Source organism: Equus caballus, chromosome 16 (genome assembly GCF_041296265.1).
Source record: "Equus caballus isolate H_3958 breed thoroughbred chromosome 16, TB-T2T, whole genome shotgun sequence".
NCBI classification, from domain to species: domain Eukaryota; kingdom Metazoa; phylum Chordata; class Mammalia; order Perissodactyla; family Equidae; genus Equus; species Equus caballus.
The window spans coordinates 90,519,022-90,544,050 of NC_091699.1; the positions used below are offsets into that span (position 1 = coordinate 90,519,022).

At 36.4% G+C, this 25,029-nt stretch overlaps 1 long non-coding RNA gene across 1 annotated transcript in view; it reads left to right on the forward strand.

The window, feature by feature from the left end:
• The window catches only part of LOC111768440 (uncharacterized), a 91,982-nt gene that overhangs the window by 65,645 nt on the left and 1,308 nt on the right, over positions 1–25,029 (forward strand). The window contains exons 4-5 of the long non-coding RNA XR_011427388.1: positions 6,279–6,409; positions 14,772–14,916. This is a non-coding gene — a long non-coding RNA (uncharacterized lncRNA). The remainder of the gene's footprint in view (positions 1–6,278; positions 6,410–14,771; positions 14,917–25,029) is intronic.

The following is a 25,029-nucleotide window of genomic DNA, read 5'->3' on the forward strand; positions in this document are numbered from 1 at the left end:
TTTATATCTGAAGAGAAAGAAAAAGATCTCAATTCACGAATGCCATTGATTTTCTGACTTGCTATAAGACTGGAAAAATCAGCTATTGCACAAAATTTAGAGGCATGACTACAGGAAAATGGTATAAGAGACTTCATCATACTAGCACTGGCAAATCGTGATGTTCTCACTGGGTAATGAGATCCTTACTGATGATGGGGCCTTAATATCCACTGCAACAAGTGAAAATAAAAGGTCAGAGAACACATGAAAGAAAATGCAAATTTGGGGATTCTTTTAAGGCTCACAATGGTGACTAAAATTTCAGTGAAAGGACCTTTGTCCTAAAATATTATTAACACACCTAACGATCAAACACAAAGATAACACAGACGTGTATGGTTGCTTTAAGATTATTTGCTTTTATCTTTCCCAAAAGTTCTATATTATTGCATTGCTTATTTTAATTGTAATAAACTTTATATACAGATAAGTTCATATTATTGCATTTTATTGAATATTCAAACATTAAATCTTTGGATTTCCAGTACTATATTGAATAAGAGTTATGACAGCAGATATCCTGTTTGTTATGCATCTTAGGGGGAATCGGTTCACTCATTCACTATTAAATATGTTAGATGTAGGTTTTTTGTAGATGTTTCATATTAACTTTAGGTAATTTCTCTCTGTTCTTAACTTGCTGATAGTCTTATTTTCCTAATCATGAATGGGTGTTGAATGATTTTTCTGCATCAAATTATGTGATCATATGATTTTTCCTCCTTTTCTATCTTATGGTGGATTACGTTGATTGATTTTTGAATGTTGAACTAGACTTGCCTGCCTTGGTCATGGTTTGTAATTGTTTTTATAGTTGTTGGATTTGGTGTGCTAATATTTTGTTGAGGATTTATGCATCCAAGTCCATGAGAGAAATTAGTCTGAGTTGTTTTTTGTATTGTCTTTTATTATTACTATTTTTTTGGTATCAGGATAATAGTGGATTCATAAAATTAACTGGAACATACAAAAAACCAGTTGTATTTCTATACACTAACAATGAAGAACCTGAAAATGAAATTAAGAAGGCAATTCTGTTAACAATAGCATCAAAAATAATGTAATACTTAGAAATAAATTTAATGAAAAAGATGAAAGACTTGTCCACAGAAAATAAAACATTGTTGAAAGAAATTAAAGATCTAAATAAATGGAAATGCATCACATGTTCATGGATTGAAGACAATATAGTTAAGATGGCAATACTCCCCAAATTGATCTTCTGATTCAATATAATCCCTATCAAAATTCCAACTGTCTTTTTTGCAGATATGGAAACCTGATATTAAAATTCATATGGAATTGGATATGATTGCTAAAACGATGTTGAAAAAGGTGAAGAAAATTGAAGAACTAACACTTTCTAATTTCAAAACTTACTACAAAGCTACAGTAATCAATACATGTGGTACTGGCATAGAATAGACATATAGGTTGACAGAATAGAATTTGAGAGTTCAGAAATAAACTCTACAATCTACAGCCAATTGATTTTGACAAGGGTGCCAACATCATACAACAGGGAAAGAATAGTCTTCCTAACAAAAGATGCTAGCACAATTTTTGCAATGTGCAAAGAATGAAGTTAGGCCCTTATCATATACCACATAAAAAATTAACTCAAAATGAATCAATGACTTAAATGTACAAGATAAAGCTATAAAATTCTTACTATTGACATCAGAGTAAATCTTTATGACATTGTATTTGGCAGTTGATTTTCTTTTTCATTCAAAGTTATGTTTCTCAGTAGGTAATGGGTCACTTCTCTATGGCTGCTTTCAAGGGTTTTTTTGTCTTTATTTTCCAGAATTTTAGCTAAGATGTCTCTTGGTGTGGATTTCCTTGAGCTTATAGTCCTTTGGTGTTCATGCAGCATCTTAAGCCTGTAGATTTGTTTCTTTGACCAAATTTGGGAAGTTTTCAGCCATTATTCCTTCAAATACTGTTTCTGTTCCCTTCTCTTTTTCTTTTCCTTCTGGGGCTCTGATGATATGAATGTTGAATCTTTTGTTATTGTCCCACAGGTCCTTGAAACTCTGGGAGGGTGGTTCCCTCTGTTTTTTCTCTATTGTTTAGATTAGGTGAATTCTCTCGATCTGTTCTCTAATTCACTGAAATTATCCTCTGTCATTTCCACTCTACTGTTGAGCCCATCTAGAGATTTTTTAAAACTTTCGATTATCTTTTTAGTTATATCAGCTCCATTTGATTCTTTTTTATTACTTCTATTCATTGTTGAGGACTTATTTATTTTTATTTGTTTTAAGTGAATTGCCATTGATTTTGAAAACTTTTTAAGATAGCTTCTTTAAAGTTCTTGTCAGGTCGTTCTAATACCTCTGTGTTGGTATCACTTGGTTTCTTCTCTTAATCAAGTGTTATTTTCTGATTCTTGGTAAGAAAGTGATTTTTGTTTGTATGGTGAGCGTGTTGTCTATGATATTAGGAAAGCATGGATCCTATTTAAGTGTTTTATTTTATCAGGCAGTCACTTTGTTTAGGTTAAGCCAGCTGTTCCTACCTTGCCTCTTTGGTCTGTGGTTCCATAAGTTTAATTTTCAGAGGCTTTGTGGTCATTATTTTTGATCTACTTGGTTTATCTGATGCCACTGGGACTCCCTTGCATACCTGCTGGCGGTACCTGAGGGGGTGGGAGGGTTTCCCCAGGCCAGTGTGTCTTGGTCGGAGAGGGACTCTCGGGCACACAGAGAGAAGCAGTCTTCCAGGTTGGACTGTTGTGATGGGCTTTCCCAAGTCAGTGTCACCCAACAACTTGGTATTATCAGTGTCTCTTGAAAAGCAGTTTGTAATTTTGATGATGTTCATTTTATCATTTTGTGTAGTATATGTGTGTGTGTATATATTTTTTTACTTTTATGCTTAGTGTTTTATGCATCCTAAAAAATATTTCCTACTCAATGTTTGTGAGGATGTTGTCTTCTGTTTTTTTAAAGAAATTTTTTAGTTTAACTTTTATGTTTAGGTTTGTGATCCAAAACTTAATTTTAATGTATGATGTGAGATAAAAGTTAAGAATAATTTTTTCCTTTTTTTATTTTTAATTTTTTTGTTTCCTTTTCCTTTTTTTATTATTTTTTTTGAAGAAGAAGATTAGCCCTGAGCTAACATTTGCTGCCAATCCTCCTCTTTTTGCTGAGGAAGACTGGCCCTGAGCTAACATCCATGCCCATCTTCCTCTACTTTTTATGTATGGGACACCTGCCACAGCATGACTTGACAAGCAGTACGTAGGTCCACACTCAGGATCTGAACTGGTGAACCCTGGGGCCACCCAAGTGGAATGTGCAAACTTAGAGCTGTGCCGCTGGGCCCATCCCAAGAATAATTTTAACAAATATTTTTGTAGCTATTTCAGTTCCATTAGTTGAAAAGACCATCGTTTTGCCTTTGAGTTACCTTAACAACGTTATTAAAAAATCAATTGACTTTATACACTTGGGCTAGTTCTGGACCCTCTATTTTGTTCTATTGATCGATTCCTCTGAATTAAGCCACTACCACACATCTTGAGTATTATGAATTTATAGTAAATCTTGAAGACAGGTTGTGTTAGCCTTCTAATGTTTGTTTTCTTTTCATGAAGTTTTGACTATTCTAGGTCCGTGGACTATCCATGTAAATTTAGCATCAGATTGTTAATTTGTACCAAAAAAAAAAATATCCTGCTGGAATTTTATAGAAATTATAAATAAATTTGTAGAGTTTTATGTGTTTAATTGCATCATCCCCAAAATTCAGGTCCCTAATACCAACAAGTCCCCAATACCTAGAAATATGGCTTTATTTGGAAACGGGGCCATTGCTGATATACTTAGATAAGATGGAGCCATACTGAAGTAGAGTGGCTTTCGAATGCAATGACTGGTGTCCTTAGACAAAGGGGAAATTTGCACACAGATACATACACTAGCAGAATGCTATGTGACATGAAAGTAGAGGTTAAGTGATGCACTTATAAGCCAAGGAACACAAAACATTGCCAGCAAGCCACCAGAATCTAGGAGAGAAGAATGGAAGAGATTTTCCCTCACAGTAGACAGAAGGACCTTGATTTCAGACTTGTAGCTTCCAGAAATGTGAGACAGTAAATTTCCATTATTCAAGCTACCCGGTTTGTGGGACTTTGTTATGGCGGCCCTAGAAACTAATAGAAGGAAAAAGGACATCTTAAGAGTATTGAGTCTTCTAATTCACAAGGCTGTTATCGTCGCTCTTATTTATTTAGGTTTCCTTTAACTACTCTCTGAAAAATTGTGTAGTTTTCATTATAGAGGGGTTTTGCATATCACTCATTAAGTTTGTGTTTGTTGATGCATTAGGAACAATATTTTTTAAAATTTCATGTTCTAATTATTTGCTGCTAGAATATGAAACTTCATTTGATTTTCATGTATCAGCCACATGCTCTGCCTCATTAAATTCGCTTGTTAACTTGCGTCGTTTCCTTTCTAGGATTCATGCTTTTATTTTATTGCATTATTGTCCTGACTAGGACTTCCAGCATCATGTTAACTCAAAGAGGAGGGACTTGTCGTCCTTTCTTGTTTCTCATCTTATAGGAAACATTTAATATATAACTGTTGAGTATTATGTTTGATGTAGGATTTTCTTATATGTCCTTTATCAGATAGAGGAACTTCCATCTCATTCTTTGTTTGCTCAGTTTTTATCATGAATGAGTCCTGAATTTTGCCAAATGCTTTTTTTCATATTTAATGACATGATCATCTGATATTCTCCTAGATCATTTACTAACTTAATTTAGGTGGGTACATATAGTGCAAATTTTCTTGAATAACTAATGTACTTTTCTACTCCAACTTAACCTAACTCCCTTTTACTGTTTCTGCTTATCGAAAACACACAGTCAAAAATAAACTCATTCCTAATAAATTCTCCCAGTCTTCAAAAATGAAGGGCATGCATTCTTCATATGACAAAGATGACAAGATTATGTTTATTCATTATCTTTCCACTTTACATTGAGTCAGGCTTCAATGAGTTTAATTACTGCAATCACTGCGGTATAAAATTTGTAATGTGTGGCAATCTACTACTTAGTGATATAAAAAATTAAGTAGTGATACAAGATGTTCAGAAATATTAAGTTTTGACAGTGTCACATCATTAATACATCCATTATAGGCCTATCTATAATTTTAGGACTTTGACCTTACTATGTTGAATATAGTATGCATATTGGAAAAGACACATTTAGCATTTGGCATTTCTCAGGAGGGACTGACTCAATTATCATAAGATTTAACCATATGTCAGGATAAAATTGGAATCACTTAGTCCTAAGTAAGTCATCTAGGTCATTTTTTCTACTGATCCAAGATAAAACCTAAATCCACCTTAATCAGAGGGTCTAGAATCCCCCAGCCAGTTGTCATAAACTTTCAAAATTATTAGCCAGGATAAACATGCGATTATGTCTATTCTCTTATTTGCTACTTCTAAGGAAATGATTAGGCATTATTTACACCTATATGTCTCAGGAAAGTTAACATAAGCTATTTTGAAGGTGATTAATTTTCTAGTACTTAGTAAAACTGACCGTCAGTTCTACTAATGTGTATGCTTACATTATATGCTACATTTTCTTTAGTCAGTGCAAAAAGAGAACAGCTGGGATCTACGGTCAGAGTTGATAACTAAAGAATACGTGCATCCCACAGCGAGTGTGGAACATGCTGTGGTGTGCCATCCCGATTCCTTTCAGGAGCCTAGCACAAAATTTCCCAGCTGCCTCTGGTCACTGTCCTCTCCAGAAGAGAGCTGGCTGCCCTTATTTATGACCTCTTCTCAGAGGCAGCCCACATTTAATGGCAGGTCAGTGTTGGGATACTAAGGCCCAGCCCATTCCTGTTGACTGGGGACCACCCTGAGGGACTGTCCAGCTCTGGAGCTTCAGAAGATCTCCTGAGGCTTCTGTTCCAATGACGCCATGGTCCAACTTTTCTCTTGGCTGAGTCCTGCTTCCCCTTTTAGTGAAATTGTTCCCAAGAGCGCTCCCCAGTAAACCTTCTGCAGCAAATCTCCTACTCAGAATCTATTTCTCATGGAAATCAACCAAAGATAATGAGTCACAATGTGTTATTTTTCAAGAGCACCTTACATTTAGAAAGTCGTTGTTGTTTATTTGTAGAATACACTCTGTTGCTCTCTGTTCACCAGTTAGGCCTTTCTTATCCTGCTAATTATTTCAGTACCAGTTCAAAAATAATCTCCTCTTAGAAGACCTCACATGATCTTCACCCCTGAGAAGAAATGGCTGCTTCTGCTGTGTCACCGTACTACTCTGCTCACGGCTGCTTTCCAGTGTGTATCATACTATAAGGTAGGGAATTATTATTAAATCAGATTGAGAAAAGTATATTTAACAGAATTTCAGAGGGATTTAGATAAGCAAAAGTATCTGGGGAACTGAAGAATGGGGGAGTAAGGTAGCCAGATTGGTCTCATGAGAGAAGAAAGTAGAGTAGAGAATAAGGATACACTGTCCAGGGTGCCCACACGGAAAGTGGATAAATTAGAAGGGAGTAGATAGGCTCTGGAAGGCAAGGGCGTCTCAGGGTGGATGGCATTGATGCATCTGAGGCTGTGCATGCCCTCTGTTATTCTGCACTGTACACTGAGAGTCAAGAGTAAGGTTACTATACCCAAACACTGCTGAGTATGATTGTATCTTTTATGGAAAATAGTAAAGGAAGCCAAGTTTCCGTCCAGTTTGCTGTGGACAGAGCTAATACAAGTTTCAAGATCTCACAGTGAGAAGCATAAGGAGGTGAGTAACACATAGAAATGCAGCAACGGCACCCATGGTGTCCATACGCAGACCCTTAAGAGTCTGGGCCTTCTTTCCTAGAGGCATTTGCAACCTATGGGTGGACGATGTGGATCTTCATCGTTCTTCCAGTGGTAGAGCTGCAGGATTGGGATCAGTTTTCAGTGTGTCATCCTTACAGAAGTGTTTCCTCATAACTGTATATCCACATATCTCCTGAAGCAGTGTCACCCCAGTTCTAATCCTTTATAGCAAAACCAGCTTTTCACTCGTCTTTTCTCTTTCTCCCACTGCCATTATATCAGAAGCAGGAATTTCTCTCTCTCTGGGCTACATCCTCCTAAGACTAAACAAAGCAGTGAGGACTATTATTATAAATGCTAACTGTTGTGCCTTATTAAGAATACAAAATTTATCCTTAATGCATATAAAAATATTTATCAAAAGGGTATTCTTAACTGACAGATGAGTATTTTACTACATGAAAACATGATTTTTATAAATTACAATTTATCAAAAAGTTTAAAAATCAGTATGCCCTGATTCAGTATATTTTGTACTTGTATAAAAGAGTAAAGATAATTTACAATTAATTGATAAATTACAATTTCTCAATTACAGTAGATAGGGAGCCTATCTACTCCCTTCTAATTTACCCACCTGCCATTCTCTACTCTACTTTCTTCTCTCATGAGACCATTGTGAAGCAAACAAATACAGTATTGTGAATGCATAATATAATACAATATAAGGCAGAGAGCTGATAAAATGATATGCCAGGAGTTAGGGCTCTCCTGTGTTGTGTAAGTGTCTTGTAGCCAAACATTTTATAAAAGACTATAAGAATTGTAAAGAAAAATGTAGGAGAAATACTTGATTTCAAGAAACAAGGTTATAAAAATGATAGAGGCAGACTTAGCAATATCTATACAATCTCGGAGAATGATAGAGTTTAAAGGTCTTCTATAAACCTTCTCTTTTATTTTGGGTATTTTGATAGAGCCTTCAGAACTAAAAATATAGCAATCCGTGGTCTCTTAGCCCGACACCGGCTGCTTATCACAACTTAACAGAAAGTGAGATGGAGCTTGTCAAGAAGAAAATATGGAGCATTTTAGTGGAAAATCCCTAAGACTAGGATGCATACAATTATTTGATAAATTTAAAATAGACCAGATTGTCAGAATTATTTCCCAACAAAGACATTGCTGAATGACACAGAATTGACGTGTTGCAGAAATAGCTGATAAGGGACTAGACTGCAGCCAACACTAATCAAATTCCAGACTCAAATGGCCCAAGGGAGTTCAGACTCTTCAAGCCAGGGGCACAAACTACAGCCAATTCCATCAGAGTCATTACAACAATATGCTTATATGGGCAAGCGTGTCTGCCCTCGGTTATCCCAGACATAAATGATAAATGCTAAACTTCTCTCCTTCAACAGCCCCTTTTAAACACCCATAGGGGTTTAAAAGCCAGGCCAAAAGCAACCATACATTAGAACCTATTCAGAATACCAGGGCGGTAGTATCTTGCACTTCATATTTGGGGACCTAAGCAATTTGATTTATCCCTCTAGCTATGTCTAGTTAGCATAAACTGGGACACCTGGAGGTATTTGGACTGCTTTCATGGGCCGTCTTAGATTGCATTCCTCAAAGGCAGACCCTGAAATAAACACTTGGGTACATGATATTAAGGAATTCTCCTAGGAAAAACTGGTAAGGGAGAGGAAGGGCAGAGGGGTGGTAGCCAAGCAAGACGCCGTCTCAGGCAAAGTCCTGTCGTCTCAGGCAACATTGGCCTGAGCCCACCGGGAAACTGCAGTGTAAGCCCCTCTTGGGTTGTCCTCAGCAGGGTGCTGGACTTTCACACTCCAGCATCAGTTTGGTCATTGGCCAAAGGCTTCCGCCAGGGGATATCAACTCCCAGGCACGTACAGCTCTTACAGCTTGTACCTTAGGGCAAGCAGACTCCAGTAGCCCGAGGGCATGCCTCTGATAAAGAGCTGCATACCTGCTGTTGGAAGGGAAAGCACACCAAGGTGGGAGTAGGAGAGGAAGGGTGGGCACAGAAACAGTGAAAGGGAAAGCTGAGCAGGACATCGACATTTTTCACTCCAGGGGTTACCCCTTAAGGGTGATTGTACAGCATAATTGCACTACTGTGTTCACAACTCTTAGGACTATGTTGACTCAAGCTATAAGCGGACCCAAAGAGAAAAGCCCAAGAAAGGAGCGCCAATATCTAGTTTAGGCACAGACCAGGCAGGAAAAGTCACCGTTACAGAGGAGGCATTCGAAAAAGCCTTTGAAGGATAAATGCTTTTGCAAAAGAGCATATGTCATATAGCAGTCTAGGAATAAAAGGATGAACAAAACTGTGGAGCTAAAAATATGCAGGATAATTCTGAGATCTAGCGAATAAAGCACTCTGGGTTATCCACTAGAGGTAGGGACTGATATGCTTTGAAAAGTAAATAAGAATACGTTAGGAAGCCTTTTTAATCAAAATCATTGGTCATTAAATTGTCAGCAATAGGGATTTATTAGAGTTCTAAGGAGTGAAACATTATGATTAAATTGATGCATTAGGAAACATAATCTAGCAACCCTACGTTGGATGACTTCAAAAGGGCTCCAGTCAGAGCCCTAAGGTCTTGAATTTGGGTCCCAGAAAAGAGAATGGAAAGGAGGAAACATTGCAGAAATGGAATCTATAAGATTTGACAGCTTCCCAGATAAAGAATTAAATGTGGGTGTGGCTTTTAAAATCTGGGTCACTGAAAAATTTTGGTGTGTTTAATTGCAGATGAAAATCTGGAGCTAGTCTGGGAAGAGCAATAATTCAGTCATTTTGTTTATTTGTTTGTTTTTGCACACCCTGATGATTTGTAAAACTGATCTGAGGGAAATTACAATGCTAGAAATAAAATAAATTATAAAAATAAGTCTAAAAATTTTTTAATAAGGGGAGTAAAAGGGTTTCACTAAAACACAGGAACAAAGAAACAAAGAACAAAGACAGCTTTTAAACGTGTGATGTTTAACTCCAGCTGGTGCCTATTATAATCATTAGTAAATGTCTGTTTCTTTGCACATTTTTGATCACTAAATATTATATGGATAGCATGTGCCTAGAAGAAAACAGACTAGCCCTAGGATTATCCCCAAGGACAGACCATGTTGATGTCAAACAGGTTAGACTAGAAGGGCAAACACTGCACAAATCATGATTTGGTCACACAGGGTGTTGGGTGTCCATGCCTGATTTGGGTTTGTATAGAAGTAGGCTGCATTATTGGGCTACTCGGGGAGTAAAATTACTCCAGGAAGATACCTTGTTGGAATAAAAACATAGGAAGAATCTTGTGTAAATATGTAAATATAAAAATATGTATTTGAGACCTTGTGGGATCTAGCATACTTACTGCCTATCCCGCCACGGTCGGTCAATGTAATCAATCAGTTCTATGGTCTGATAATCACATAGCAATATGTGGTCCCTCGTATGTTTTATTAAGTAGTTGACATCTCTGCCTAAAAAAAATCGCATTTGGGAAAAGCAGGAGATTCACGCTCCTGGTGTCTCCAGTGAGTGGACTTGGATTGCAGCAAACCAGGCTTGAAGGTCTCCCTGTCACTGTCATCATGCCCGAGAAGTGGCCATCAACAATCACTCTTCTATTCATTCATTCCTTCTTTACAAGTTTATTAACTACATACATACTACAAGCCCAGTACAGAACATTGTTACCGAAAATTTAGTAAAAAAAAAATATCCTAACTGAGACACAAAGAACACTTTGCCTAATGAAAAATATTGATAAATTGGTCATTAAAAATCAAAAAATGGTGATTAATTTAAAACCTCCCTTAAAAGTATGCAAAGACAAGCCATATTATGGGATGAGATGTTTGCAATATATAATTAATGAAGGGCTAGGATCCACAATACATAAGGAGCTCGTATAAGTAATAAAGAAAAAGACAGATAATGGAATAGAAAAATGAGCAAAATAATTAAGTAGAAATTTCACAAAAGGAGATATCCAAAAACCCAGCAAACGTTATGAAAATATGCTTAAGTGCTCAACCTCATTAGTAACCAAGAAAATGCCAATTTAGAATATAATACTAGTTTAACGTGAAATACTAGTACACATATACCAGAATGCCTAAAGTGAAAAAGTCTAATAATTAAACTATTGACAAGGATATAAAGGAAGCAACTGGAACTTTCATACACTATTCATAAGAGTAAAAAGTAGTTTAATCACTTTGGAAATTAGCACAGTGGTGTCACCCAAAATTGAATACATCCATGTCCAATGACTATGCTATTTCACTCCTACTTATATATCCAACAGAAACATATATGCATTTGCCCCCAAAAGATAGGTAATTGATGATTATTCAAATAAGCATTATTCAGAATATTCTCAAATTGAAAACAAACAAAATGTCCATCAACTACAGAATGTGTAAATAAATTGTGGCATATTCTATCAGTGGAATAATATACAGGGGTGAAAATGAAATAACTATAGTTCACACAATAAAACGCATTAATTTCAAAGTATAAAGCAAATAAAGCTACACACACATACATATGCAAACGCACAAGCTTGCTATGTTATTCAATTTGTGTAAAGTTCAGAATACGTGAAACTAAAATGTTCTTGAGGAGAGTGGTTACTTTTGGAATAGAGAGAGCAAGGAGAGATTCAGAGATGGCATGAGGTGGCATAATCTTCTTGAGTACAAGCAATATTCTATTTTGCGTGTGTGTGTGTGTGCTCATGTAGGATTGGCCCTGAGCTAACATCTGTTGCCAATCTTCTTTTTCTTGAGGAAGATTGTCCTTGAGCTAACATCTGTGCCAATCTTCCTCTATTTTATATATGAGATGCTACCACAGCATGGCTTGCTGAGAGGTATGTAGGTCCACGCCCAGGATGTGAACCTGCTACCCCAGGCCGCCCAGGTGGAGCACACAACTTAACCACTACCCCGCCAGGCCAGCCCACAATATTCTATTTTTATCCTCATTTTTTCATGCCTCATGTGTTCACTTTGCAGTATTTTATTTAATTCTATATACTTGATATTTTCACTTTCTCAATAAGTGCTTTATATTTCTATAAATAATTTTTTTCTACTTTAATATAATAATTTTCCTTAATACGCTTTTAGGAGCTAGACAGGTTAATGTAAATAAAATATTGGAATTCCTTTCTAAACCGGGATAAAAAGGCTTCTTGAAAGAGGCTAATCGGTGAGTTATTTAATAAGTCATTACAAAAATTAAGAAAGCTGAATAACTTTTGAAGCTTTTGTCTTTAAGATCTGGTCGTAGGCTTTTCTTCTTTTGAATAAGAAATATAAACAGCTTCCTCGTATGCTTACAACTGATTTTGTCATCAGTCAGGTTAATAAACCCACAGATATTTACAACTATGCTTTTCTCATTGATCGTACCACTATAGAGGAGAAAACTGCTTTGCTGGGTTTTTCCAGTTATAAAGTCAAAGGTATTTTTTATCAAATGCAATCAATTACAATTTGGTTACAATTAATTTATTAAATATTGCAATAATTCTTGAATTACTTAAATTTGAGGCTGATAATGGCATTCAATGATCATTTTGCATTTTTAATAGAATAATTGAAGTATTAAAAAATTGAACTCTCTTACAATCTTGTTTTTCTAGTTAAATCTTTGTGTCTCAAATTATAATGGAAAGAAGTTTAGCATTTTCTGTGTGAACGATCACTAAATATAACGTTAGTCTTTAGAGTGTTGTCATTATCTGTTTCAATCTAATAAACATTTTTTAAATGTAGACTCTGGATATGAAAATTAAGAGATATCATAATTTGTTTATTTCACTTATATTTTTCCTTTTATATACATGTGGCAGGTAGAATAATGGCATCCAAAGATGTCTACATCCTAATTCCCAACACTTGTGAATATATTAGCTTGCATACTAAAAGGTATTTTACAGATGTGACTAAGTTAAGAATTTTGAGACAGGAAGATTAGTTTGGATTATCCATGTGGGCCCAATGTGATCACAAAGGTCTTTAAAAGAGAGAGGCAGGAGGATCAGTCAGAGAAGCTGATGTGATGACAGAGGCAGACGGGAGAGTTGGGGAGAGACGTGGGGTGAGGAATAGACGGAGGAAGGAAAGGAGACAGGAACGGAGGGAAGAAGGGACAGGGAGAGAATTTGAAGACGCTCTGCTGTTCGCCTTGAAGACAGAGGAATGAGCTGTGCCAAGGAGCAGAGGCAACCTCTAGAAGGTTGAAAAGGCAAGGAATTGGATTCTTCCCTTCTGCTCCGGAAGAAACAGCCCTGCTGACCCATTTTAGACTTCTGACTTCCAGATTTCTGTTCCAAATATATGTTCTTTCAACTATTAAGTTTACGGTAATTTGTTACAGCAACAATAGGAAATTAATACAATATACAAAATGGTGGTGACGTATGAACGAGTTCAGAACATGCTACCCCAAAATATGCCGCTTTGGCATGTTGACTATTTTGAGTTAAAGATGTTTGAAAAACAGTAGATGCAAGAAGGACACTCTGACCTTCCTATCTTATTCCTGAAAGCAAGAGATAAAACCCTCATGAGAAAGATATCCTCCCAATACCAGGACGAAAGAAACATTATTATAGCCAGGGATAAGGAGTCGAGGCTGAGAGAAGTCTGCATAAATAACCTTGTTAAGCAAATTCTTACCTTCCTGGTCACTTTTTCATGATTAAATACCTAGCCCAACTCGCTTTTTTCTTGTCATGTTTTCGTAATTTACTACTCTTTGTCCAACTTAGTATATAAGCATTTGACGCTAACTGATTCTTTGAGTCTTCATTTTTCTTGTGAAAGCTCCCATGTGCAGGTAAAAAGAGAATAATACATATATGCTTTTCTCTTGCTAATTTATCCTTTGTCTGTTTAATTCTTAGACACAGCTGGAGGTTCTAAAAGGGTAGAGGAGAAATTCTTCCTCTTCTACGTTAAAAAAAAATCTCTGTCTAAATGAGTTGTAAAGATCTTTTTCCAAAAGCATAAAAGTATTTAAATAAGAAAGTTTTATATTATTGTTTAATTAAAAGTCATTTGTTTCTTAGTAATAGGTAAAAAATAGTCATATTATCTTAAGTTTGGTGAAATACAGAACATATTTCTGTAATGGCTGGATTTTGCGTAATGAACTTGTAGTAATTAGAAAAAATATGTATGTATAGGAATAAAGAGGGATTAAGTGTATCTGCTTTCTTCCTTTAAAACTCATTCCTTACTTCAAAGAACTTACTATAGATAGGATTAACTGTAGGATACGTTTATGAAAACGATGGCAAGTGAATTCATTTGGGTGGGTGAGCCTCACTGGCATTAACTGGGAAATCCTTAACAACTGTGAAATAAATAGATCTTGTCACTACTCATTGGACAAGCTACTTAGAGCTGTGTACGTGACTGTCAAAATAGGCTTCTTTAAGGAATCTTTTTGAAACAGTCTGACCCTCCAGAGTAAGCTTTGAATGTGTCACATAGCATGTATTCCAAACCAGACTATCCCAAACTGACTCTTCAAAATTTGGCAAGAATTCATCCAGCAGTTTTCCCACGATACGATAAAAAGTAAAGAGAAGTCAGATTAAAAAATCCTTGTGTTTACACAGATTAGTTTTGTATTGAGTGTAACTGGTAAAACATTAGGACATGCTCCACAATGCCGCCATTGCTCTCCGAATCCACTCTCACTGCCTTGTACTTTAGGATAGAGACCAGGACAAGGAGTAAGTCTGGCTATTGTGAGTTGAGACATAGTCTGAGATAGTTGCTATAAAAATGGCAGAAGCACCATGTGTAATGATCCACCTCACTTATTCCAGATCAGAATACCTGGATACCATTGTAGGCACTATTGCTCTTTCACTCACGCCCGGAGCACACGTAGAACAGGCTGAGCGGCTAAAGAGCTTTGAATCACAGAGAGTGATGGCAAAAGACTGGTTTTATTAAACCATTTGCTAAGAGGTAAGTTTCCATTTTAAAAAATAGCAGTTTAGATAAATGTCTAAAGGACCTCTTACAATGCAAAATACCATTAAACGTGTGTCTGTTTCCTTTGAAAGGTGGAAAACAGATCAACTGGTTGCTGCACCAAGTTTCAGATATTTATTCTTTCGCTCCTGAAGAGTTAATTTTGTCCTATTCTATTTACCTTCTAATAACATTTGCCATCATTTTTTGAAGGCTATGGCTAAACAGGCAATAGCTTACATTTTTAATATTTCAGGATATTAAAAAGCCAATTTTTTTTTTTTAAGATTGGCACCTGAGCTAACATCTGTTGCCAATCTTTTTCTTTCTTATTCTTCTCCCCAAAGCCCCCCAGTACGCAGTTGTATATTCTAGTTGTGAGTGCCTCTGGTTGTGCTGTGTGGGATGCCGCCTCAGCATGGCTTGATGAGCGATGCTAGGTTCCCACCCAGGATCCGAACTGGTGAAACCCTGGGCTTCTGAATCAGAGTGTGTGAACTTAACCACTTGGCCACGGGGCCGGCCACCAAAAGCCAATATTTAGGATTTATTTTTCCACAGTTATAAACACAAAGGATATTTATTTAACATTTCCTAAAACAGAAAGGTTTATAAAAATCTTACCTACATTTTCATGCTAATAAAAATGCCAATCCCTATTAATTAAGTTACTTAACTCAACATATCATGTAACACTTAGAAAACCATCAAATTTTAAAAATATAAAAAGTTATCATTTTGAAGTTCTCTTGACTCATCTGACTTTACTATATTATAAACTGTTTATTTAATAATATACTCATTCCCGGCAAAACTTTTTAATAGAAGTTTATAAAGAAAATTACCCAGCTGTGAAATTGGAAGCAAAACTGTTGCAGCTCAACTGAATTTTATTTTTTACTATTTCGCCAACAGTAATCTGCACTTGTTTTTATAGCGTCTCCAACTAAAAAGGATTATCTAGTCAGAATATATCAGTACATAATAAATGGGCTTCATTTCTTCCCAGTTCTTTTAGCTGACAGCCAAAATGAATGTTTGTCTCGGTGCTGGCACCAGGGGTACTTCTGCTGAGACTATTTCATGGTCCATTGAACCCTAAAGGACATTGTTTTTAAAGGCATATTATCAGAAATGGAGAAGCAAGCCATCGGAGAGGCTATTACAGGTACTCCTGCAACGAGTACGTACTTCTAGCTTGGCTGGGATTTTGAAGACCTGCTATCCCGAAGATGTCAGCTATAAATTGTGCTTTTCTCAAAACCTTTATAATTTTATCCACCTGATAAATAAAATATCTATATGTATGTACTTGGAAGGTTTGGCAAGATAAAGATGCAAGTGATAATGTCTTAAATTGGAAATACTTACAGACATAAGACCTTTACTTCTTATCATTGAAAGCTTTCATCAGATGGCCCAGCCTCCTCGAATCCTCACCTGACCTTCCAACCACTAGAAAAAATCATACACTTGGTAACCTTGTATTTCTCCTCTCTTGTTGCTGTCATCAGCTTACAATGTTTATTGATGCCCTTATCACGAAGCAGTGTGCTTGTTTGTTTATATGCGCCTTCCCTACCAGATTGAATTACTTGAGGGCAGACTCCAAGGGTTTTCATCCTTACATCCTAATGTCAAGCACAATGACTAACAATGTTGAAGGTGTTTAATTTTTTGAATATAGAGCAGCTATCAAAATAAATGATACTAGCTACATCACAAATGTTGTAGAAGGTCACACCACCTGTATGTGTTATGTTGGGTAACTGGCATAATTTCCTAATGTATTTTTGTTTCATGTTTATTCTTCTCTTATCTTATTGAATATTTTCACACACACACACACACACACACACACACACACACAAATATACACCTTCTTATATTATTACACCAAAGATAGATCAATTAACCAAATCCAAAGCACTTGGTGAGCAGAGACCATCTCATCATTCTGTTTATAGACAATAAGTACATAGAGTTTTCTTTTATTTTATTTGAAGCTTTTTGCTAATGCATTTATTTAATTTGGCAATTTATTAAATCGAGTTTTCTTTTTTTGAGGAAGATTAGCCCTGAGCTAACATCTGCCACCAATCCTCCTCTTTTTGCTGAGGAAGATTGGCCCTGAGCTAACGTCCATGCCCATCTTCCTCTACTTTATATGTGAGACACCTACCACAGCACGGCTTGCTTGCCAAGTGGTGCCATGTCCGCACCCGGGATCCGAACCGGCAAACCCCAGGCAGCCAAAGTGGGACCTGCACACTTAACCGCTGAGCCGTGGGGCCCAACGACTGAGTTTTCTAATTAGAAAATGCTAAGAAGACTATCTAGTCTAACTCTGCTATTTACTACTACTATTCTATGGCAACTTTGTAAGAAACGTCTGACTACCATTTGCATATGGCTAAATATTTTTAAAGCATTATATTCAAGGCTGCCTGGTACATTTTTATACATTTATATGTTACCTATTTATTTACTTAATTGAAAATATATATTAAATGGTTTGAAAAAAATAATAAAAATATATTTTAACTTCTTAAATAAAGAAAGAATCAGATTGGAATGTTATAAACTAGAATAGAATGACATAGCCAAGATGAAAAGTTAGACATGCAATAGCTAAGTAAAAAAATAGACTTTGCTTTTAGATGCCAACGGAAAAAATGAAATGTATTTAGTTACATCCTTTCCACTTTTTTTTTTCATGGGTGAGGAACTAACAATTGTTTTTCATGGGTGGCCCTGAACTAACATCTAAGCCAATCCTCCTCTTTTTGCTTGAGGAAGATGGTTCCTGTGCTAACATCCATGCCAATTTTCCTATACTTTGTATGTGGGATGCCACCACATCATGGCTTGATGAGCAGTGTGTAGGTCCACACCCGGGATCCAGATGTGTGAACCCCAGGCCTCCAAAGCAGAGTCTGCAACTTATCCACTATGTCACTGGGCCAGCCCCCATTTCCACTCTTTGAAGGGAAAATTTTTAAAGATACAAAAATTTCCTCAGCAAAGTAAGCTTTCCAAACTTTTAAATCTCATTCAGGCCATCATTTAGAGAATCTGGAGAGATGCAGTGTTCTCAAGAACATTAACTCAATAGCAAAAAAATAAACAATTCAATTAACAAATGGGCAGAGGATCTGAACAGACATTTATCAAAAGACATACAGATGGCCAACAGGTGAATCAAAAGGTGCTCAATATCATTAATCATCAAGGAAATGTAAATCAAAACCACAATGAGATATCATCTCACTCCTGTTAGAATGGTTACTATCAAAAAGACAAGTGATAAGTGTTGACAAGAAAGTGGAGGAAAGGGAATCCTTGTATACTGTTGGTGAGAATGTAAATTGGTGCAGCCTCTACGGGAAACAGTTTGAAGATTCCTCAAAAGATTAAAAACAGAACTGCCATATGATCCAGCAATCCCACTTTTGGGAATGTATCTGGAAGAAACTCAAATGGGGCCTCAAAGAGATCTGCAGGTTCATCTTCATTGCAGCATTATTCACAGTAGCCAATATATGGAAACAACGTAAATGTCCCTCAACAGATGAGTGGATAAAGAAAATGCGATATATGTACACAGTGAAATATTATTCAGCCATGAGAAAAAAAGGAAATCCTGCCATTTGCTACAACATGGACAGCCCTTGAGGGTATTAAGCTACGTCAAATAAGTCAGACAGAGAAAGACATACTGCATGATCTCACTTACACGTGGAATCTAAAAAAAACAAACTCATAGAAACAGAGAGTAGAGCAGTGGTTGCTGGGGGGTGGTGGGAGGGGTAGGTGGGGAGATATTGGTCAAGGGGTACAAACTTCCAGTTATAAAGTGAATAAGTTCTAGGGATCCAATGTATAGCAAAGGTGACGATAGTTAACAATACTGTAATATATACTTGAAAACTGCTGAGAAAGTAGATCTTAAATATTCTCACTACCCACACACCCAAAAGGATAATAACGTAAGGTGATGGAGGTGTTAACTAACTCTACTGTGGTAGTCATTTCACAATAGATGAATGTATCAAATCATCACATTGTACATCTTAGACTTACAAAATGTTATATGTTGATTATATCTCAATAAATCGGGGGGGAATGAAATTGAGCAATAGATAATCTAGGCAAAGAAATTACTGATAAAGGCTGAAATGTGTTTCATATTATTGATTAAAGGCAAATTCCTATACCTTGGAGATTGAATGACTCATTGGTAAGGTTGAAATGCCCCTGTACAAATGTGCCTAGATAACATTTTTCAACATAATTCATGGTCAGCTGTGTTAGTAGAGATAATTAATTCTAGTCACACAAGCAGATCTCCAAAACTCAGCATCTTCCGACAATAATGGCTAGTTCTGACTTAAAAACAAAAACCAAAAACAACGTCCACACAAAAACCTGTGCATGGATTTTTATATCAGCTTTATTCATAATCACCAAAACTTGGAATCAACCAAGATGTTCTTCACCAGGTGAATGGATAAAGAAACCGTGGTACAACCAGACAATGTGATATTATTCAGTGCTAAAAAGAAATGAGCTATCAAGCCATGAAAAGACATAGAGGACCCTTAAATGCATATTACTCATATCACTAAGTGAAAGAAGCCAATGTGAAAAGGCTACATATTGTATGATTCCAACCATATGACATTCTGGAAAAGGCAAAACTATGGAGACAGTGAAAAGATCAGTGGTTGCCAAGGGTTACGGGGGAGGGAGAGATGAATAGGCAGAGCACAGAGGATTTTCAGGGCAGTAAAACTATTCTGTATGATACTACAGTTACGGCACATGTTATTACACACTTGTCAAAACCTATAGAACGTACAACACCAAGAGAGAGCCCTAATGTAAACTATGGACTCTGGAGGATAATGTTGTGTCAACATAGGTTCATCAATTGTAACAAATGTACCACTCTGGTGGGGGATGTCGACAGTAGGGGAGGTTGTGCATGTGTGGGGGCAGGGGATGTATGGGAACTCTGTACTCTGCTCAATTTTTCTTTGACCTAAAACTATTCTAAAAAATAAAGTCTATTTAAAAGTGGGGTAAAAAAGCTGAATGCGGCTTAGAAATCTCTGATCTATCTTGAAGCTAGTCATGTGGAACACTTGATCCCCAGTGTCGCCATGGAGTGGAAGAGAGGAAGGTAGAAGATGCTGCAGCCTCACTGCTCAGGATCAAGATAACTGCGATAATTTAACATGTCGACTTGGCTAGGATATGGTGCCCACTTGCTTGGTCAAATACCAGTCTAGATGTTGCTGTGAAGGCACTTTTAAGATATTATTAGCACTTAAATAAGTAAACTTTGAATAAAGAGGATTCGTCTCCATAATGTAGATGGGCCTCGTCCAATCAGTTGAAACCTTTAAGACTGAGGAGTCCTAAAGAAGATAAAATCTCCTCAAGACTACCATACAGAGACTCTGACTGAGTTCGGACTCAAAATTACAGTATCAGCTCTTGTCTGAACTTCCAGCTTACTGGCCTGCCCTACTAATTTTGGACTTGCCAGTCCCCACAATCTCATGAGCTATTCCTTAAAATCTCTTTCTCTCTAATATGTATATATGTATACAGATTATATATCTGTATATATATATTTGTATATACACACTTATGTATACATCTATATAGATATAGATCTCACTGCTTCTGCTTCTCTGGATAACCCTATTATGATAACATTCATCACTATACTCAAAGTCCATTGGCCAGAATTAATTACGTTAACCACATGGTTCCAACCAAACTCAGCAATAACCAGAAACTAAAGGGAAGAACATGAGTTCGATGATGACCACCATCATCATTAAATCTCCTATTTCTTCATGGAGATTGATTAAGGTATTACTTGCAGATAAAGTCCATGTTTGGAAGGGGGATACCATTTGTATGCCTCAATCAACTCTCTAGTATTCCCTACTATAAATAATAGGCAAAATAAGTTTGTATGTTGTAGATTTAATTTCAACAACATATAAACCTTCATAACAGATATTACTTAAGAGTTAGAAAACAAATAAATGGAAGAACACTTTTTCTGAAGCAAAAATTTCCTCTTTACATTATGCCAACAGAGAAAGAAGGACAACTTAAGAAAATCAGAGGCAGTTGGCCAGATAACAAAAGTATTTCAGATAAGAGAAAGACAAAGCTACACTCCCCTGATCCCCTGCCACACACACACACAGTCACACACACTTGCTGATAACTAGCAATTGGTATAGGCAAAGAGCAGGACTGAACATTTGAAATTCCAGAACCTTGCCAACGTCGGGAGGGGAAAGATCCAGAACACACTGTCTGCTGAGCTACTTCACCTCCATATGTGTTCCACATTCCCTCTTGCCTCTGCACATGCTGCTCTCACTGCCAGGGGTGCACTTTCCTGCATTGCTCTTCATTAAACGATTTGCAAATTGTTCTGCAAAACAGAGCTCAGGCAGAATTTGATTCATCTCACACCCCCATCTTTTCTGGGACCAACAGAATTTAAGTTATGACAGCATCATTGAAGTCTAACTCGCGAATTAACTTTTCTTATTTGGAAATTTTGGTGATCTCCATCTGCCTGCCTGCTCCTCATCCAGAAATGTGTATCTGTCCAAGTTTCCTACACATACCAAAACGAGTCATCCCCGTTCAAGGGAAACAAGTCAGCACAACTGCGGAGGATCCACAAAGACTACAAATACTGTAGTCCTAGAGTCACAGATAAACCCAGACCACCCTAACATCAGAAATTTCAAGAAATCAAACAACATGAAAATGATGGACAAATCTGAATTAGCAAAACAAGTGAAATTAGAGGAGTCTATTGATGAAAGGAAAAGAAGTTTTAATGGATCTATTCACAGCAAGAGATGGAAAATATAGGAGAAACACAAGAAGACATGTGGAGACAGAGACAGGAGACAGAAAGTCTGCGTAAGTTAATTTCGGAAGGAAGAACAATTGATGGAGGAGAAGAACCAGGAAGAAGAAAATATAATCACCAGAATGAAAGACATCGCCAATGGCCGAGTCAGATTCTAAAATAAGACCCATATTTAGAAATATCTTGCTGAATTTTCATAATTATGAGTGTAAAAAGCCAAGACAAAAAGAGAAATAGAAATAAAGAAATGAAAATCAACTGTTGTCACATTTTTGATAGCCAGCCTATATCACAGACGACGATAATGTGTTTAAGTATTAAGAATTCACTCAATTCTTAGAATAATTGTTCAAATTTTAAGGCAAAATTAAGTCAGATATTCAACTAACTCAAAATATCTTGCTGGAAAATGAAGAAAAACAAGATCTCAGAACAAAAGAATGGTGATTTTTTTGTGCGTGAGGAAGATCGGCCCTGTGCTAACATCTGTTGCCAATCCTCCTCTTTTTCGTGAGGAAGATTGTCACTGAGCTAACATCTATGCCAATCTTGCTCTGTTTTATGTGAGATGCCACCACAGCATGACTTGATTAGGGATGCTAGGTCCATGCCCGGGATCTGAACCTGTGCACCCCAGACCGCCACAGCTAAGCGCACAAAATTAACCACGATGGCACCCGGCCAGCCTTGTGGTTTTTATTTTCTAAAGGCAGCTAAGTATGACTCAGCAGATATGAAATGTTTGAAAAAAATTAAAGAAGATTGCATTAAAATATGACATGTAGAAAATCATCCGTTGACTAGTGGATATTAAATAGCATAGAATTACACTTTGTCTTTCATTAACTTAAAATAGTTGACACTATTTTAGGGTAAAAGATTTTTTATATAAGTTTAATGTTTTAAATGTATTTATGGTTTCAAACTTTTAGCATCAATCTATCAATAAAACATAGAAGACCATCATATTTAAAGAATAGTTTATAATTATTGTAAACCTGAACTATGCAAATAAAACTATAATGAATAGAAATAGAAGATAGAGATTGGCAGAAGACATTCGTGGAAAAAGAGGAATAACAAATAGCCTCATAGTCATTAGCTTGAAATCAGTAAATTCTGTGTCTAATGAACAAACAATCAAATTTGTTTTAACTATATAATGTTAAATGATATAAATACATAAACTATAATTGTTATACAAATGTAAATATATAGATTATATAAACATATAATATAAATGAATAAATATCTACAACATTAAGTTAAAGAGAAATCAGCAGGGAAACTATAAAAATGTCAGTGCTAAAAGTAAGAAGATACTAGAGGAAAAGAGAATGAAACAATTATAGCAAGGAGCCAAGAGATCGTGTTCAAAATGAATCTATCCATAAACAGAGAGATAAGTACATAAATATAAATTTATAATGCAATCATTTGAAGAACTAAATAAAGAAGAAACTCTAGGCAGTGTTTGCTTCAGGAGACTGGGCTTCAGAAGGAGTGTGGTGAGGAAAATGAAACCTTCTCTTGCACATCCTGTACCCTAATGGACTGTTGGGGCTAATTTTTTTTTTTTTTTTGAAATGAGTTTGTTTTTTTTTTTGAGGAAGATTAGCCCTGAGCTAACTACTGCCAGTCCTCCTCTTTTTGCTGAGGAAGCCTGGCTCTGAGCTAACATCCGTGCCCATCTTCCTCTAGTTTATACGTGGGGTGCCTACCACAGCATGGCTGCCAAGCAGTGCCATGTCCGCACCCGGGATCCGAACCAGCGAACCCCGGGCCACCGAGAAGCGGAACGTGCGAACTTAACCGCTGCGCCACCGGGCCGGCCCCTGTTGGGGCTATTTTTAAGTGGTATGCACAGACTACCTCACTATTATATCAACAATAACTAAAACTAATAATAGTAGTAGAAGCACATTAACTCTTCCAATCTTCAATATTTATTGTGTGTAGAAAATCCGGTTCTTTATGAACCTTGTGTTAATTTAAATAATCAAAGAGTTTCAAAATTTTTGATGAAATAAAAAGAACTCTAATAGAGGCTCACATTTAATTTTACTCCCATACGTGTAGAAGAGGAAGTGCTTAAGAACTTGTGTTGACCTCATAAAAATCAAAATACAAGTATTTATAGCTTTTAGAAAACAGTGATGTCCATAATACAATTTTCAATCATAATTATATATTACGAGAAGTTAAAGGTAATTTTCACAGGCACCGAAATAATCCCTAAATCTAGGCATTCTATAAGATGCCTTCATGGGAAATGATGTTTTGAGGAACAGTTACGAAGCAGAAGAGTATTTACTTTAATATAGCTGCATGGAAAGAATGAATCACCTTCTAACTTTTTGTTTGTTGACCAGCACTGAGAATGATCCTAAGTCATCATTGTAAAGAAAAAACCTGGACTATAAGGTTGAAACTTACCATATGGGAGAAAATAATGACAGAATGAGAATTTTAACAAATGAGTATGAAGTTTGTTGTGATTTGTAGCTACATGTGAAATAGACTATTTACCATGGGCAGAAATTCTTTAAATTGTATGTCAGTTGTAAATTGGCTAATTCCTATAAGCACCTTTCACAGAAAAAAAATGTAGTTAAACTTCTTCCTTTATTAGGTAAAAACTTTTCAGGCCTCACACACAGATCAATGAGACAGAATAGTGAGCCCAGAAATAAACCCACGCTTTTATGGTCAGTTAATTCATAACAAAGGAGGCAAGAATATGCAATGGGAAAAGACAGTCTCTTCAATAAATGGTGTTGGAAAAACTGGACAGTTACATGGAAAAGAATGAAACTGGATCATTTTCTTACACTATACACAAAAATTAACTCAAAATGGATTAAAGGCTTAAATAATTCTTTAAGAGCTGAAACCATAAAACTCCTAGAAGGAAACATAGGCAGTAAAGTCTCTGACATTGGTCTAAGCAGTAGTCTTTTGGATCTGTCTCCTCAGGCAAGGGCAACAAAAGCAAAAATAAACAAGGGGGACTACATCAAACTAAAAATCTTTTGCACACCAAAGGAAACCATCAACAAAACGAAAAGTCTACCTCCCAAATGGGAGAAGATATTTGCAAATGATATATCTGATAAGGGGTTAATATCCAAAATATATAAATAACTCATGCAACTCAATATCAAAAAAACAAAACATCTGATTAAAAA